We start from the raw sequence: 18,176 nt of genomic DNA on the forward strand, positions 1-18,176 counted from the left end.
TCCTGCCTGAGATTGGAAGATTGGGAGTTCGATCCCTGGACTAGTCATACCAAAGACTGTAAAAAATGGGTCCCAATGCATCTCTGCTTGGCACTCAGCAGATGGATTGGCAGGGGTAAGGTCCCACGATAGACTAGCATCCTGTCCAGGGGGTATATTTGTACATCAAGCTGCCTCACGCTACAGAAACAGGATATGGTTCCTGCTCCTATGAGCTGTTCCGGCTCCTACCTACATATGAACAGATCATTGCCTTGCTGTGGTTCAAGCAGATCTGACCCTGATCTGGCCCAATCAGCCTGACCCTGCCATTTAGTTAAGTAAAAAACTGAGGGATGAGAAAATGTAACCACTTTCAAATTCATAGGCGGAGCTATGGATGCATAGCCTGGCTAACAGTGAAGATTCAGTTTGTTGGTGCACTATTCACACAGAAATTGGCTTGAGTTTTGATTGGTTCTGTTTTTTTTCTCCTGGGGATTGAGAACTCTCCTTGTTTGGATTTGAAATTCCCACAGTTGTATTGGAAGGGGGGTTGCTCGGTGTGTATGTGGTTGTCCACATCCACATAGTGTGTGGTTGTCCATGTGGATGTTTGAGTGGGAAATAAACAGAGGGGAACTAATCAGTGAAAAAGTACAGCCCCAGCAACTTTGTTATCGTTTTTTTTGTGGACGAAATGGAGCTGAGGTGCGTTGAGAAGTGTGGTTAAAAAAAAATGTTCAGTACATATTCTGCTGTTCTATTGCGTGAGCAATGATGTCCGAGGGAAACAAACTGTGTGCGTTTTTTGAAGTAACTTCTTTGTTGTTTATATCCCAGACGGATGTGGCAGTTTCACCATTAAGGATTCCAGGTTTAAATACACTGCTCAAAAAAATAAAGGGAACACTTAAACAACACAATGTAACTCCAAGTCAATCACACTTCATCGAAATCAAACTGTCCACTTAGGAAGCAACACTGATTGACAATAAAATGTCACATGCTGTTGTGCAAATGGAATAGACAACAGGTGGAAATTATAGGCAATTAGCAAGACACCCCCAATAAAGGAGTGGTTCTGCAGGTGGAGACCACAGACCACTTCTCAGTTCCTATGCTTCCTGGCTGATGTTTTGGTCACTTTTGAATGCTGGCGGTGCTTTCACTCTAGTGGTAGCATGAGACGGAGTCTACAACCCACACAAGTGGCTCAGGTAGTGCAGCTCATCCAGGATGGGACATCAATGCGAGATGTGGCAAGAAGGTTTGCTGTGTCTGTCAGCGTAGTGTCCAGAGCATGGAGGCGCTACCAGGAGACGGGGAGGAGGCCGTAGGAGGGCAACAACCCAGGGCCGCTACCTCCGCCTTTGTGCAGGGAGGAGCACTGCCAGAGCCCTGCAAAATGACCTTCAGCAGGCCACAAATGTGCATGTGTCTGCTCAAACGGTCAGAAACAGACTCCATGAGGGTGGTACGAGGGCCCAACATCCACAGGTGGGGGATGTGCTTACAGCCCAACACCATGCAGGACGTTTGGCATTTGCCAGAGAACACCAAGGTTGGCAAATTCGCCACTGGCGCCCTGTGCTCTTCACAGATGAAAGCAGGTTGACACTGAGCACGTGACAGACGTGACAGTCTGGAGACGCTGTGGAGAACGTTCTACTGCCTTCAACATACTCCAGAATGACCGGTTTGGCGGTGGGTCAGTCATGGTGTGGGGTGGCATTTCTTTGGGGGGGGGGTGCACAGCCCTCCATGTGCTCGCCAGAGGTAGCCTGAGTGCCATTAGGTACCGAGAAGAGATCCTCAGACCCCTTGTGGAGAATATATGCTGGTGCGGTTGGCCCTGGGTTCCTAATGCCTAATGCCTAATGGCCCTGGGTTCCTAATGCAAGACAATGCTAGACCTCATGTGACTGGAGTGTGTCAGCAGTTCCTGCAAGAGGAAGGCGTTGATGCTATGGACTGGCCCAACCGTTCCAGACCTGAATCCAATTGAGCACATCTGGGACATCATGTCTTGGGTTGGCGGATGCTTTAGTCCAGGTCTGGGAGGAGATCCCTCAGGAGACCATCCGCCACCTCATCAGGAGCATGCCCAGGCGTTGTAGGGAGGTCATACAGGCACGTGGAGGCCACACACTACTGAGCCTCATTTTGATTTGTTTTAAGGACATTACATCAAAGTTGGATCAGCCTGTAGTGTGGTTTTCCACTTTAATTTTGAGTGTGACTCCAAATCCAGACCTCCATGGGTTGATCAATTTGATTTCCATTGATCATTTTTGTGTGATTTTTGTTGTCAGCACATTCAATGATGTAAAGAAAAAAGTATTTAATAAGAACATTTCATTCATTCAGATCTAGGTGTTATTTTAGTGTTCCCTTTATTTTTTTTGAGCAGTGTATTTCTCTCATTTGCTGTTTTTCAGCAACATTTTTTGACAACCAACCACCTGTACAGCCACCACCAGCTATAACAACCTTAAGGTCTGTCATTGGAACTCCATTCCTCCAGCTGGGGGGTTCGATGCCAGTAGACCCGCATAGGGCTACCTGCCATCACATCATCTGTCTTTGACGATCTTCCCTCGGACACGACGCCATTCCTAAAACTATTTAATAAAATTCCATATTGCATTGCGTCTTTGTTCATAAAGCTGTACTCGATTTGAAAGGAAACTCCCAAAGTCATATTCTACCGTTATACTAATTTAAAGCAATAGTCATGTGTGGTCACCTAGATGATCATTTCAGCACCGTTCGCACTGCTTTGGGACAAGCATGGGGGACTCGTATTGATAAATCAATCAATGTCAGATTTTAGCATTCACTGAATCTCCGTTTGGCTCTTTGGTAACAATTAGGCTGGTAAAATGTTAGCTAAGTTGAGGTGAATGCTCATGATCATCTTTATTCTAGTTTGCTTATATATTAGCTGATCAGAAACATTTTCTACCATGTTATGTAGCAAAACAAGTAGCCTGTCCTACACCTGACCAAAAGCTTGTCTGATAATCAATCACGTCTTACTCCTGACCAAAAGCTTGTGACTTGTCTAATAATCAATCAATGTGATTTTGTTTTTTACTGTATCCCTGTCTGTATATTTGGTTAATTGATCTCTAGCTAGGCAAGTGTGGGTGGTAGCTCATTTATTTGTTTGTCATCTTTCACTTATCAGAAACATTTAACATGCAATAATGTAGGGCTGGGCGATATGGACAAAATTGTGTGTGTCGAGAGCACTGGTTGAGAGAGAATTTCAGCAGCCAGCCGAGCAGCACCAGTGCACGTAGTAAAAACTTTTTACCAGTCATAGGTAGGCTGTTTAGATTGCCAGTATGCAGACACCCATTTCCAACCCTTTTGCCATAAAACATATGAACACGGTAGAACTGATAAAACTGGAAAACAACTTTAGGGGCACTAGAATGTGTAGATAAAGTAAATTGAGGTGGTTTAAAGTAAACTGCATTTTAATGTTGGTTTTCCTTATGGAATACCGTATCAAGTGAAGGGTTTTACGCATGTACAGTTCTTGGTTCTCGAGCGCTGAGCAAGTGGACATTTTAAATGGAAGTTATGGAACTCTCTCGCGTGCTTCTGTTATGGGAAAAACTCAACAATGAAACTGGCATTAAATGTGGAGAATGATATAGTTGCATCTGTTGGCCATCAATTAGGCTATACTTTATATGCAGTTGTAGGCTACTGTAGCCTGAAATGACGATATCGCTGCAGCCATTGTGTAGCCTACCTGGAGCTGGCAAACCGATTTGAATAAATAGCCTATAGTTTCAGTAGATTTGAGTTGTAGCCTTGTGTTGTTAAGCAATTATTAATAGTCATGTTTAATTAATTAAATTGGAAGGTATCAATTGTGATCATGTTCACAGTTTTATTGCAAGTGTATCATTCTCCACATTTAACGTCAGTCTCATTTTGGATATTTCTCTGAAATGAGATGTTGGCCTATTACAGGGCTATAGGATTCCTGCATCTAGCTCAGCAAACCATAGTAAAGTTGAATAGTCAGATTTAGGTCTGGTGTTATCAGGTTGAATAGCTAATTATGTTTGCTCTGACGCAGTACATTTATTACCTAGCTAGTGATTCGCATTAGTGGCAAACAAGATTTAGGCCCAAATTGCTAAGAAAGGAGAAACTAGTTGTTTGCAGATGTAAGAAACACAAACTAGTAGTGTAATTATAGAACGCTAGTGGATTTATATTAAGAAGCAACGTGAAAACAGCACCGTTGTCGTCAACATTGTTGCATGTGCTGCATTGACCATGCAGAGACTGAAGTTTTTCGTGGTCGAGGTTCAAGAAATGCACATCTTCTTTGGTATAATCTCGTTGGCAACAATTATATGTGCATTCCGCCACCTACTGTACAGGTGGATAATAAAGATCCGAAACAGACCATTTGCAACTGGTTGAGGTGCATCCACCTCCATATCTTCAGAACTGGGGCCTCTTGCCCCTTAAACTCTCTTCACCGCCTCCACATAGGAGATTTGCTGTACAGCCCTGATCCTTGATACCTCAATCTCTTTCACCCTAACAGGCTGACTACATCGCTCGCATCGCGTGCACGAGCGTTGCAAAATACATTTTGAAATCTATATATATTCAATTATTGCACCCACACTGCTCGCGCGTGTCAACAAGTGTCTGCGTTGCCAAGGGCTAAAATAGTTGTTGCGACGCAGATTGCGCTGCAAGTCCTGCCTCTCCCATCGCCTCATTGGTTTATAGAAGCAGGTACCCACGTGCCATCTCTTCATTGGTTATACCCACGTGGGTGACTGAAAGACTAACAAGGTCTGTAGCGGTACTGCACCTAATTTATGAAAGTTGCCAATCGCAATATAAAGACGAGAGAAGAAAAAGGCTGGAAGAAGGAGTGATGACTAAAAACTATTTGGTTGACCATTTATGCGTGGATTCATTTGCGGAGTAGAGGACCTTGTGCATTTCAGGTAAAATAGCAACCCAATGTTTATCTCAGGACAAAATAGTTAGCAAGTGCAGGCTAAATTGCCATAAATGTTTAATGCTTTTCGACCTGTCCCCATATTAATATAATTGGTTTTGAGTTTATTTTGATATTTTAACCTGCGTGTCGTGATCGCGTTTGGTGTGGGGGGGGCAAAATCAATTCATGCACGATGGCGCATGCTCGCAAATATGATCCCTACCACAGTTGCAACATTTTACATTCAGACTCTTCAATAAAATATTCCTTCCATCTGCAAACACTTGACACATGGCCAAACGTTTTACACTTCTTGCATTGTATCTTATATATCCCAATTTTAGATAGGGTGGTAAATACACATCAATCATACAGATACACTTTGCTCCTTTTTCCCATTCTTCATACAGGTCAAGCAACATGCATTTAACTTTTCCTGGAATTTGTTGCCTAAGATATTGATTATCAATGTCCAACGTGATGTCAGAGAACACCTTTTACCGGTGCCCTGTTCCGGAAATCAAAGCCGTCCACTTCATGCTTTGATTAATTTGCGAGCCACGATGCACGCTCCTTCTGCTCTTTAGATACACATCATTGCATCTTTAGATGCAATCAAAGTAACTCCTGGTTACTTTGATTGCATCAACTTTTCCCAACAGCGCCTTTAAACATAATCAAGCACTTTATTTTTTAAATAAAATAACAAATAAATAACTTGAATTTCTGCCAAATATCCATTTGATTAATCGCTCAAAAGACCTGTGTTTTGAATGCATGTTTGATTAGGAAAACATTGGGATCAGTTATGGGTCTACTTTCGATAGTTTACAAGGTCCAACAAGGCACATTAGCAGCCGCAGGGTGGACATAGGGTGTATTTTGTTAGGATGTATCAGTGTTAACAGATGCCATTGGAATATGGGCTTCTTCTGATACTGGTCTTGTGGATCATCATCAGCCTATTCATATTGCAATTTAAAAAATGTCAATCATCGGAAAAATATGTTTAATCAAGGCCACAAATTTCTCTGGCCCAGCCAATATTGGAATCCTTGTGCCGCTAGTGTCTGCAGCTGCTGTGGCTGAGAGAGAACTGTAGTACGCTAAAAGGTGAATCCTGGTGCCGCGAGTGTCTGCAGCTGCTGCAGCTGCTGCGGCTGAGAGAGAACTTTAGTACGCTAAAATGTGAATCCTGGTGCCGCTAGTGTCTGCAGCTGCTGTGGCTGAGAGATGGCCGTAGTACGCTAACGGGTGAATCCTGGTGACGCTATTTTTAATTTCACCTTTATTTAACCAGGTAGGCTAGTTGAGAACAAGTTCTCATTTAAAACTGCGACCTGGCCAAGATAAAGCAAAGCAGTGCGACACAAACAACAACACAGAGTTACACATGGAATAAACAATAAACAAGCCAATAACACAAACAAGTCAATGACACAGTAGGGAAAAAAAGTCTATATACAGTGTGTGCAAAAGGCATGAGGAGGTAGGCAATAAATAGGCCATAGGAGCGAATAATTTAAATTTAGCAGATTAACACTGGAGTGATAACTGAGGAGGTGATGTGCAAGTAGAGATACTGGTGTGCAAAAGAGCAGAAAAGTAAATAAAAACAGTATGGGGATGAGGTAGGTAGATTAGGTGGGCTATTTACAGATGGACTATGTACAGCTGCAGCAATCGGTTAGCTGCTCAGATAGTTGATGTTTAAAATTGGTGAGGGAAATAAAAGTCTCCAACTTCAGTGATTTTTGCAATTCGTTCCAGTCACTGGTAGCAGACAACTGGAAGGAAAGGCGGCCAAAGAGGTGTTGGCTTTGGGGATGATCAGTGAGATATACCTGCTGGAACGTGTGCTACGGGTGGGTGTTATCTTGACCATTGAACTGAGATAAGGCGGAGCTTTACCTAACAGACTTAGACCTGGAGTCAGTGGGTCTGGTGACGAATATGTCGCGAGGGTCAGCCGACTAGAACATACAGGTCGCAGTGGTGGGTGGTATAAGGTGATTTGGTAACATAACGGATGACACTGTGATAGACTGGATCCAGTTTGCTGAGTAGAGTATTGGTAGCTATTTTGTAGATGACATCGCCGAAGTCGAGGATCGGTAGGATAGTCAGTTTTACTAGGGTAAGTTGGGCTGCGTGAGTAAAGGAGGCTTTGTTGTGAAATAGAAAGCCGATTCTAGATTTGATTTTGGATTGGAGATGTTTGATATGAGTCTGGAAGGAGAGTTAACAGTCTTACCAGACACCTAGGTATATATAGTTGTCAGCATATTCTATGTCGGAACCGTCCAGGTTGATGCTATTCGTGCGGGCGGCGAATGGTTGAAAAGCATGCATTTGGTTTTACTCATGTTTAATAGCAGTTGGAGGCCGTGGGAGTAGTGTTGTATGGCATTGAAGCTCGTTTTGAGGTTAGTTAACACAGTGTCCAAAGAAGGGCCAGATGTATACAGAATGGTGTCATCTGTGTAGAGGTGGATTAGGGAATTGCCCACAGCAAGAGCGACATCATTGATATATAAAGACAATTGAACCCTGTGGTACACCCATAGACCGCCAGAGGTCTGGACAACATGCCCTCCCATTTAACACACTGAACTCTGTCTGCGAAGTAGTTGGTGAACCAGGCAAGGCAGTCATTTTTGAAAAACCAAGGCTACTGAGTCTGCCGATAAGAATATGGGGATTGACAGAGTCGAAAGTCTTGGCCAGGTCGATGAAGATGGCTGCACAGTACTGTCTTTTATCGATGGCGGTTATGATATTGTTTAGTACCTTGAGCGTGGCTGAGGTGCACCCGTGACCGGCTCGGAAACCGGATTGCACAGAGAAGGTACGGTGGGATTCGAAATGGTCAGTGATCTGTTTATTAACTTGGCTTTCGATGGGCAGGGCAGGATGGATGTAGGTTTGTAACAGTTTGGGTCTAGGTTGTCACCCCCTTTGAAGAGGGGGATGACCACGGCAGCTTTCCAATCTTTAGGGATCTCAGACGACACGAAAGAGAAATTCAACAGGCTGGTAATAGGGGTTGCAACAATGGCGGCGGATAGTTTTAGAAAGAGAGGGTCCAGATTGTCTAGCCAGCTGATTTGTACGGGTCCAAGTTTTTCAGTTCTTTCAGAACATCTGCCATCTGGATTTGGGTGAAGGAGAAGCTGGGAAGGCTTGGGCGGTAGCTGTGGGGGGGGGGAGCTGTTGGCCGGGGTTGGAGTAGCCAGGAGGAAGGCATAGCCAGCCGTTGAGAAATGCTTATTGATATGTTCGATTATCATGGTGGTGACCGTATTACTTAGCCTCAGTGCAGTGGGCAGCTGGGAGGAAGTGCTCTTGTTCCCCATGGACTTTACAGTGTCCCAAAACTTTTTGGAGTTAGAGCTACAGTATGCAAATTTCTGCTTGAAAAAACGAGCATTTGCTTTCCTCACTGACTGCGTGTATTGGTTCCTGACTTCCCTGAACAGTTGCATATCGCTGGGACGATTCGATGCTATTGCAGTCTACCACAGGATGTTTTTGTGCTGGTCAAGGGATGTCAGGTCTGGAGTGAACCAAGGGCTATATCAAATCAAATGTATTTATATAGTCCTTCTTACATCAGCTGATATCTCAAAGTGTTGTACAGAAACCCAGCCTAAAACCCCAAACAGCAAGCAATGCAGGTGTAGAAGCACGGGCAAGTATATCTCTTCTTAGTTCTGCATTTTTTGAACGGGGCATGCTTATCTAAGATGGTGAGGAAATAACTTTTAAAGAATGACCAGGCATCCTCAACTGACAGGATGAGGTCAATAGCCTTCTAGGATACCCGGGCCAGGTCGATTAGAGTGGCCTGCTCGCAGAAGTGTTTTAGGGAGCGTTTGACAGTGATGAGGGGTGGTCGTTTGACTACAGATACAGGCAATGAGGCAGTGATCGATGAGATCCTGATTGAAAACAGCAGAGTATTTGTGTATTTGGATGTGTATTTGGAGGGCAAGTTGGTCAGGATAATGTCTGAGGGTGCCCATGTTTATGGATTTAGGGTTGTACCTGGTGGTTTCCTTGATAATTAGTGTGAGATTGAGGTCATCTAGCTTAGATTGTAGGACTGCCTGGGTGTTAAGCATATCCCAGTTAAGGTCACCTAACAGAACGAACTCTGAAGCTAGATGGGGGGCAATCAATTCACAAATGGTGTCCAGGGCACAGCTGGGAGCGATTGGGGGTTGATAGCAGGCGGCAAGTGTGAGAGACTTATTTCTGATTCATTTTTAAAATAAAACTGTTTGGACATAGACCTGGAAAGTATGACAGAACTTTGCTAGCTATCTCTGCAGTAGATTGCAACTCCTCCCCCTTTGGCAGTTCTATCTTGACGGAAAATGTTGTAGTTTGGTATTGAAAGCTCAGAATTTTTGGGGGCCTTCCTAAGCCAGGATTCAGACACTGCAAGGCCATCAGGGTTGGCGGAGTGTGCTAAAGCAGTGAGTAAAACTAACTTAGGTAGGACGCTTCTCATGTTAACATGCATGAAACCAAGGCTTTTTCGATCACAGAAGTCAACAAATGAGGGTTCCTGGGCACATGCAGGGCCTGGGTTTACCTCCACATCACTCGAGGAACAGATGAGGAATAGGATGAGGGTACGGTTAAAGGTTATCAAAACTTGTTGCCAAGAGATTTGGGAACAGAGAATAAAAGGAGTAGATTTCTGGGCGTGGTAGAATATATTCAGGGCATAATGTAATGTGCAGTATGGTGGGATGCAGGTACAGCAGAGGTAAGCCCAAGCACTGGGTGATGATAAGAGAGGTTGTATCTCTGGACATGCTGGTTATAATGGGTGAGGTCGCCGCATATGTGTGAGGTGGGACAAAGGTGGTATCAGAGGTATGAGTGGAACTAGGGGCTCCATTGTAAATTTAAAACAATGATAACTAACCTAAACAACAGTATACAAGGCATATTGACATTTGAGAGAGCGAGGCATAAAGTAATCACAGGTGTTGATTGGGAAAGCTAGCTAAGACGACAACAGCTAATTAGCTAAAATAAAAACCGTTACAATGGCGATGAATGGGCAGAGAGGGTCGGTTAACTACACACAGAGCCTGAGTTCGCAGCTGGGGCCGAAAGATAAACAAAAAATAAACAGAATGGAGTACCATGATTAATGGACAGTCCTGCAGGCATCAGCTATGTAGCCAAGTGATCATAGGGGGCAGCAATCGATGGAACAGGGAAGCCGCGGAGTAGTCGTTACTACGCTAGCACGCGGGCGACACGGCGTTTAAAGTTAGTAGCCCGCGGCTAGTGGAAGCGTCTGCTCCGACGTCCGACGGAGGCCGGTTGAATGCACAGTGGATGGAGTGCTCGTCGGCAGACCAGTCGTGGTGGTGCGGCGGGACGCCGTGTCGACAAAGGATCCAATCTAGATGGCGAAAGAGGTGTTGTAGTAATTTAGTTTGCTAGCCGGGAGATGCGCTTGGCTCCTAGCTTCGGGGCAGGGGATTTAGCCACTATAGACACTCAGTAGCAGTGGTGATCCGGTTCCAAGGTCCAGAGCCTACGGCAAGTATCCGGTGGAGTAGTGGGTTCTTGCCGTGTTTGGGTGGCGTCCGGGTGAACAACTGAGTAGGCCGGGAGGTGGGCCTCAGCGATAGCTTCGGTACTGGGTAACTCGGTGGGTGCTAGCTAGCTGTGAAGATCAGGAGTAATGGTCCAGGGATTATGGCAGGAATCCGCCGTTGTAGTGGAGAGACAGTCCGATACTAGTAGGCTGGCAAGTATTATCCAGGCAAAAAAAAAGGGCTGGTACCTGTGCAGAAGGTAAAGGCCACTAGCAGTGGCTAACAATAACTAAATAGCTTGTAGCTGGTTAGCTTCTAATGGCTCGGTGGTTCTTGTTATAAGGTCTAAAAATAATAGCGGTTCCGTATCACATTGGGTGAGGCAGGTTACCGGAAGGTATAGTTGAATTAAAATGGAAAAGAGATTGAAAATAAAATGTAAATGTATACAAAAAAAGACGAGAAATACAAAGTACACGAGAGGACGAACGAAACATGTCTGCACTGCTACACCATCTTGGATCAAGTGTCAAGTGTCTGCAGCTGCTGCCGAGTTAGAGCTGTCGTATGCTAGAAGGTGAATCTTGGTGCCGCTAGTGTCTGTAGCTACTTCTGCTGAGTAAGCCGTAGTACGCTAAAAGGTGAATCCTTTTACTTACTTTAGCCTCCTGGCAACCCCGAAAACCCCACCCAGTCCGAATCACAATGTTGTGCACAAATGTCTTTATATCCCTGTTAGTGAGCATTTCTCCTCTGCTAAGATAATCCATCCACCTGACAGGTGTGGCATATCAAGAAGCTGACAAAACAGAATGAATATTACACAGGTACAGCTTGTGCTGGGGACAACAAAAGGCCACTCTAAAATGTGCAGTTTTTTCACACAACACAATGCCAAAGATGTCTCAAGGTTTCAGGGAGGGTTAAATTGGCATGCTGAATGCAGGAATGTCTACCAGAGCTGTTGCCAGAGAACTGAATGTCCAACGTCGTTTTAGAGAATTTGGAAATATGTGCAACCGGACAACTGAAGACCACGTTTAACCACGCCAGCCCAGGATCTCCACATCGGGCTTCTTCACCTGCGGTATCATTTGACACCCGCCACAGGGACAGCTGATGAATTTGTGGGTTTGCACACCCCTACCTTGACACAACACAATTGATTGGCTCAAATGCATTAAGGAGGAAAGAAATTCCACAAATGAACTTTTAACAAGGCAGACCTGTTAATTTAAATGCATTCCAGGTGACTACCTCATGAAGCTGGTTGAGAGAATGCCAAGAGTGTGCAAATCTGTCAAGGCAAAGTGTGGCTACTTTGAAGAATGTCAAATATTAAATATATTTTGATTTGTTTAACACATTTGTTACTACATGATTCCATATGTGTTATTTCATTAGAACAGAGACCTGTTTTTAATGTCTTCACTGTTATTCTACAATGTAGACAATTAGTCAAAATAAAGAAGGCTTTTCCATACATTTGACCGGTACTGTATATGCACAATATATATATATAGTGCATTCTGGAAGTATTCAGACCCCTCGACTTTTTCCACATTTTGTTAAGTTACAGCCTTATTCTAAAATGTATTAAATAAATGTTTGCCTCCTCAAACTACACACAATACCCCATAATGACAAAGCAAAAACAGATTTTTAGAAATGTTTGCAAATTTATTAGTACCTTATTTACATAAGTACCTTATTTACATAAGTATTCAAACCCTTTGTTATGAGACTTGAAATTGAGCTCAGGCGCATCCTGCTTCCTTTTATCATCCTTGATGTTTCGACAACTTGATTGGAGTCCACCTGTGGGGAATTCAGTTAATTAGACATGATTTGGATAGACACACACTTGTCTATTTACGGTTCCACAGTTGACAGTGCATGTCAGCGCAAAAACCAAGCCATGGGGTCAAAGGAATTGTCTGTAGAGCTCCAAGACAGGATTGTGTCAAGGCACAGATCTGGTGAAGGGTACAAAAAAAAATGTCTACTGCATTGAAGGTCCCCAAGAACACAGTGGCCTCCATCATTCTTAAATTAAAGAAGTTTGGAACCACAAAGACTTCCTAGAGCTGGTCGCCCAGCCAAACCTGAGCAATCGGGGGAGAAGGGCCTTGGTCAGGGAGGTGACCAAGAACCCAGTGGTCACTCTGACAGAGCTCCAGAGTTCCTCTGTGGAGATGAGACAACCTTCCAGAAGGACAACCATCTCTGCATCACTCCACCAATCAGGCCTTTATGGTAGAGTGGACAGACGGAAGCCTCTGCTCTGTAAAAGGCACATGACAGTCCGCTTGGAGTTTGCCAAAAGGCACCTAAAGTACTCAGACCATGAGAAACAAGATTCTATGGTCTGATGAAACCAAGATTGAACTCTTTGACCTGAATGCCAAGCGTCACGCCTGGAAGAAACCTGGCACCATCCCTACGGTGAAGCATGGTAGTGGCAGCATCATGCTGTGGGGATGTTTTTCAGCAGCAGGGACAGGAGACTAGTCAGGATCGAGAGAAAGATGAACTGAGCAAAGCACAGAGAGATCTTTGATGAAAATATCAGTGGCCCACCCAAAGCCCGGACTTGAACCCAATCGAACATCTCTTGAGAGACCTGAAAATAGCTGTGCAGCGATCCTCCCCATCCAACCTGACAGAGCTTGAGAGGATCTGCAGAGAAGAATTGGAGAAACTCCCCAAATTCAGATGTGCCAAGCATGTAGCGTCATACCCAAGAATCAAGGCTGTAATCGCTGCCAAAGGTGCTTCAACAAAGTACTGAGTAAAGGGTCTGAATACTTGTGTAAATGTGATATTTTAGTTTTTTTCCATTTATAAATGTGCAATACATTTTTTAAAACTTGTTTTTGCTTATCATTATGGGTTATTGTGTGTAGATTGATGAGAAATAAACAATGTAATACATTTTTGTATAAGGTGTTAACGTAACAAAATGTGTTAAAAGTGAAGGAGCTTGAATACTTTTCGAATGCACTGTGTATGTGCAGTTGAAGTTTGATGTTTACATACACTTAGGTTGGAGTCATTAAAACTATTTTTCAACCACTCCACAAATTTCTTGTTAACAAACTATAGTATTGGCAAGTCGGTTAGGACATCTACTTTGGGCATGACACAAGTCATTTTTCAAAAAATTGTTTACTGACAGATTATTTCACTTATAATTCACTGTATCACAATTCCAGTGGGTCAGAAGTTTACATTCACTAAGTTGACTGTGTCTTTAAACAGCTTAGAAAATTCCAGAAAATGATGTCATGGCTTTAGAAGCTTCTGATATCAGTTTAATCAGAGGAGCAGCTGGATATATTCTAACCCCTGGTGACAGTCAGTGTTTTACCATAAAGCTCTTTCCCTCATCCTAGTACAGAACCCAGTGTAGTTCATGCTCATCTTCTTCATCAGCAGCGTGATTCTTTCTATATTTTTACTTTTGTGTGCGAGTGTTTGTGTATGCTTCCAACCATGATCGATAGGACGTCCTCACAAAATCAATACATTTTCATGAAATAGGGCCTACCTTGTTGGTTTTTCCCTGACCTTAACACTAACACTGCATTTTTCATGGGTATAGAAACTATTCCTAGTCCTCTCACTGTGGGTTGAAGGTGAAAACAGTTCTAATAAGGTGGCTTTCTTAAAAGGTTTGCCGTTGCACTGAGAAATAAAAGGGCAACCAGCTGAACAAATGTTGTCCTCACGACCAGTCAGAGGAAATGGCTTTGAGGCACAGGAGGTCACGCATGCATGAAATGTGGTGCCACATGAAAAGGTTTCTAACATAGTTCCCCTCTCTCTTAGACCATGCTCATTGCTAAAATATCAAAGGGAGTACTGAGCTGTCTCTCTCATTGTAAGTGAGTTGGAGAATGGAGACATTGTTGAAAACAACAAGGCTAACCTAATTTTACTGCAGGGTGTGTAGTGAGGTGCTTATCAGTAGCGCTAGTGGCATCATGCAGGCAGTGCACGCCGAGAAGGTGCAATTCAAATGGCTTTCCCCCTTTGTCTGTCTTAGCCCATCTTTCTCTAGGGACTGCCATGAAAAGATGGCAAGTTTCAACAGATGTAACAGAATGGGGAGTGAACTTTGATGTATTCCTGCAGAGAGCTGGGCTGGGTTGTTTGTTACATACTCTGATTAATCATTAAGTGGATTTTTAGACCGCTTCCCATTTCTCAACTATTCAACAAGGCAGGGATTTCACACTCCCAACTTTTGTAGTTTATCTTTGGAATAATTTACATGCTACTGTAACACCCCTTCCTCTTTAAGCCGATCAACTGAACTAAGACAAGCTGGAAGTGAAATTGGCCCCCTCTCTGTGTGCTATTAAAAATCCAAGAGAAAACCCTTGTTTTTGAGATCCTCTTAACAATCATATGCAATGGTACTCAGATTTTGCATATCATTTTGCCCATTTCGTAATTTCAGAATTTGGCCATTCACGTCACGTTTATGATCATTTCATAGTGGTTAAAGGGATACTTTGGGATGATGCCCTTTATGCCCTGTATCTATTGCCCTAGTCAGATGAACTTGGATATCTCTGCATCCACTTTAAAGGAAGTTAGCATTGGCTCACGTAACTACCTCTAACTAGCGTTAGTGCAATGACTAAGCTTGCTAGCAGTTACCATAGACTTCCAGTCTATGTGCTAATGCTAGTTAGAAATTGTGCTAACGCTAGTTAGGAAAAAGCAAACCATGCAATAATCTGAGTACGGCGCTCTGACGACAAACCAAGCAATACAGATATCCGCCAAGTTGGAGTCAACAGAAGTCAGAAATAACATTATAAATATTCACTTACCTTTGATCTTCATCGAAATGCACTCCCAGGAATCCCAGTTCCACAATAAATTTGATTTGATTTGTTTGATAAAATTAATCTTTATGTCCAAATACCTCCTTTTTGTTAGTGCGTTCAGCCCAGTAATCCAAATTCATGACGCACGAGCAGACAAAGTCAAAACGTTCCGTTAGAAACATGTCAAGCGAAGTATAGAATCAATCTTTAGGATGTTTTTAACATAAATCTTCAATAATGTTCCAACCTGAGAATTCCTTTGTATTCACAAATGCAAATGAACAGAGAACTCTCACGTGAACCCGCACTCTGCCAGACCACTGACTCATTCAGCTTCCATTCCCCCCTCATTCACAGTAGAAGCATCAAACAAGGTTCTAAAGACTGTTAGACATCTAGTGGATGCCTTAGGAAGTGCAATTTGACCCCATAGACACTGTGTATTCGATAGGCCAAGAGTTGGAAAAGCTACAAACTTCAGATTTCCCACTTCCTGGTTGGATTTTCTCAGGTTTTCGCCTGCCATATGAGTTCTGTTATACTCAGACATCATTCGAACAGTTTTTTAGAAACTTCTGTGTTTTCGATCCAAATCTACTATTAATGTGCAGGCAGTTTACTCTGGGCACGCTTTTCATCCAAACGTGAAAATGCTGCCCCCTATCCAATATTTTCCTTGCCAAAAACAACTATATGATAAATGATAAATGATATTTATCATTTTAGCGGCCTTTTAAGCATTCTAGTTCAGTGAAATAGTTGAAACACACACAGAGACCAAAAAGTTATTTTGTTGACATTTACGTATGTCCCCATTTACGTATGTTTACCAGTAAAACATAATCAAAATCAATTTTTTTCACTTACTTGCTGTGCTGTTTCGTAGTTCATTTGTTCAGTCTCAACCATGAATTCATCATGCATGTCAACCAGTGAAGTTTCCGCTCTGTCTGTCCGTGGCCTCACTTCCTCTGTGCGCAGTGACTCTGTCTGTTTCCATCTTGTTCAGCTGTGTTTGTAACATTTCACGTATACCCTTTTTCTTGTCTGCATCGAAGTAGCGGTCCTTGTACCTAGTATTGAGCATGGTGGTGACACAGTAAAGAGGCTCAGAGAGAATGCCACCGAATCGCTTGCTCACAGCCTCTACAGTCGTGGCCAAAAGTTTTGAGAATGACACAAATATTAATTTCCACATAGTTTGCTGCTTCAGTGTCTTTAGATATTTTTGTCAGATGTTACTATGGAATACTGAAGTATAATTACAAGCATTTCATACGTGTCAAAGGCTTTTATTGACAATTACATGAGGTTAATGCAAAGAGTCAATATTTGCAGTGCTGACCCTTCTTTTTCAAGACCTCTGCAATCCGCCCTGGCATGCTGTCAAATAACTTCTGGACCCCATCCTGACTGATGGCAGCCCATTCTTGCATAATCAATGCAATGGAGAATTTGTGGGTTTTTGTTTGTCTACCCGCCTCTTGAGGATTGACCACAAGTTCTCAATGGGATTAAGGTCTGGGGAGTTTCCTGGCCATGGACCCAAAATATCAATGTCTTGTTCCCCGAGCAACTTAGTTATCACTTTTACCTCATGGCAAGGTGCTCCATCATGCTGGAAAAGGCATTGTTTGTCACCAAACTGTTCCTGGATGGTTGGGAGAAGTTGCTCTTAGAGGATGTGTTGGTTCCATTCTTTATTCATGGTTGTTTTCTCAGGCAAAATTGTGAGTGAGCCCACTCCCTTGGCTGAGAAGCAACCCCACACATGAATAGTCTCAGGATGCTCAGCATTGCTTGCTGTTTGGGGTTTTAGGCTGGGGCTATATAAATTGATTTGATTTGATAGAGGACTGAGGGTCTTCCAAATATTGAAAGTGTGTAAATAGTTACCCATGTTATTTTGTAAATGTATATATATATTTTACTTTTCATTTTTCTTTTTATCAAATTTATTTTTCTCCATTTTTTTTTCCCCTACATTTTTTTGGGGGGAGTGTGTTAGAATACCATTTTGGTATTTTGTATATAGTTATTTGTTTCAAAATGTATACCTTCACCAATTTGGCCACTTGGGTACATTTGGGCTACTTGTGTGGGACACCTGGGTGACTTCATGATAAATGTCATGTAGCACACTCATTTTGAGAGTTATCATTCTGAAACGTTGCACAAGTACTGTTGCCCTCTTATATTTTTAAATGTGATTTCCATTGATAATTTGTGTGTGATTTTGTTGTCAGCACATTCAACTATGTAAAGAAAAAAGTATTTAATAAGAATATTTAATTAATTCAGATCTATGATATGTTATTTTAGTGTTCCCTTTATTATTTTGAGCAGTGTATATTCTCCAATCGGCTCTTTTGATCCTCAGTATTGATTTGGAATCCTCATGCGAATTCCCCTTTTACTTTTAATCGATTGCGTTAAAATGAGATATAGGCTCTCCATGGTCTAATTACAAACTTTCATAGATGACAGGTGGTGCACACACACCGCGTATAGTCAGCTAACGCACTTTTGTACATCGCGCTGTAACGTACAATTTACTTTATTTTAAAAAAAGTTTTGTGTAATTTGAATCTGGTTTTTAGGGCTGGTTTTTAGGGCGGCATTAAAATAATCTTCAGAAGTAAACAGGAGCTTTTGAGATGATGGCTTCAGTGATGACACAAAAAATGAATGCATTCAGTTGTACAATTAACTAGGTATCCCCCTCACCCTGTTCTACACCTAATGGAAAGAGTCTGTACGACACAGAATGAGTTGCATAATGCGTGCTGAATGTTA

General features: G+C 42.8%; 1 protein-coding gene across 1 annotated transcript in view; it reads left to right on the top strand.

Moving 5' to 3' along the window:
* Window positions 1-18,176, top strand: part of LOC118366037 (beta-1,3-glucosyltransferase-like) — a 111,393-nt gene that overhangs the window by 1,962 nt on the left and 91,255 nt on the right. The gene's annotated exons all lie outside the window — the stretch shown is intronic.

Source organism: Oncorhynchus keta, chromosome 33 (genome assembly GCF_023373465.1).
Source record: "Oncorhynchus keta strain PuntledgeMale-10-30-2019 chromosome 33, Oket_V2, whole genome shotgun sequence".
In the NCBI taxonomy this organism is placed as follows: domain Eukaryota; kingdom Metazoa; phylum Chordata; class Actinopteri; order Salmoniformes; family Salmonidae; genus Oncorhynchus; species Oncorhynchus keta.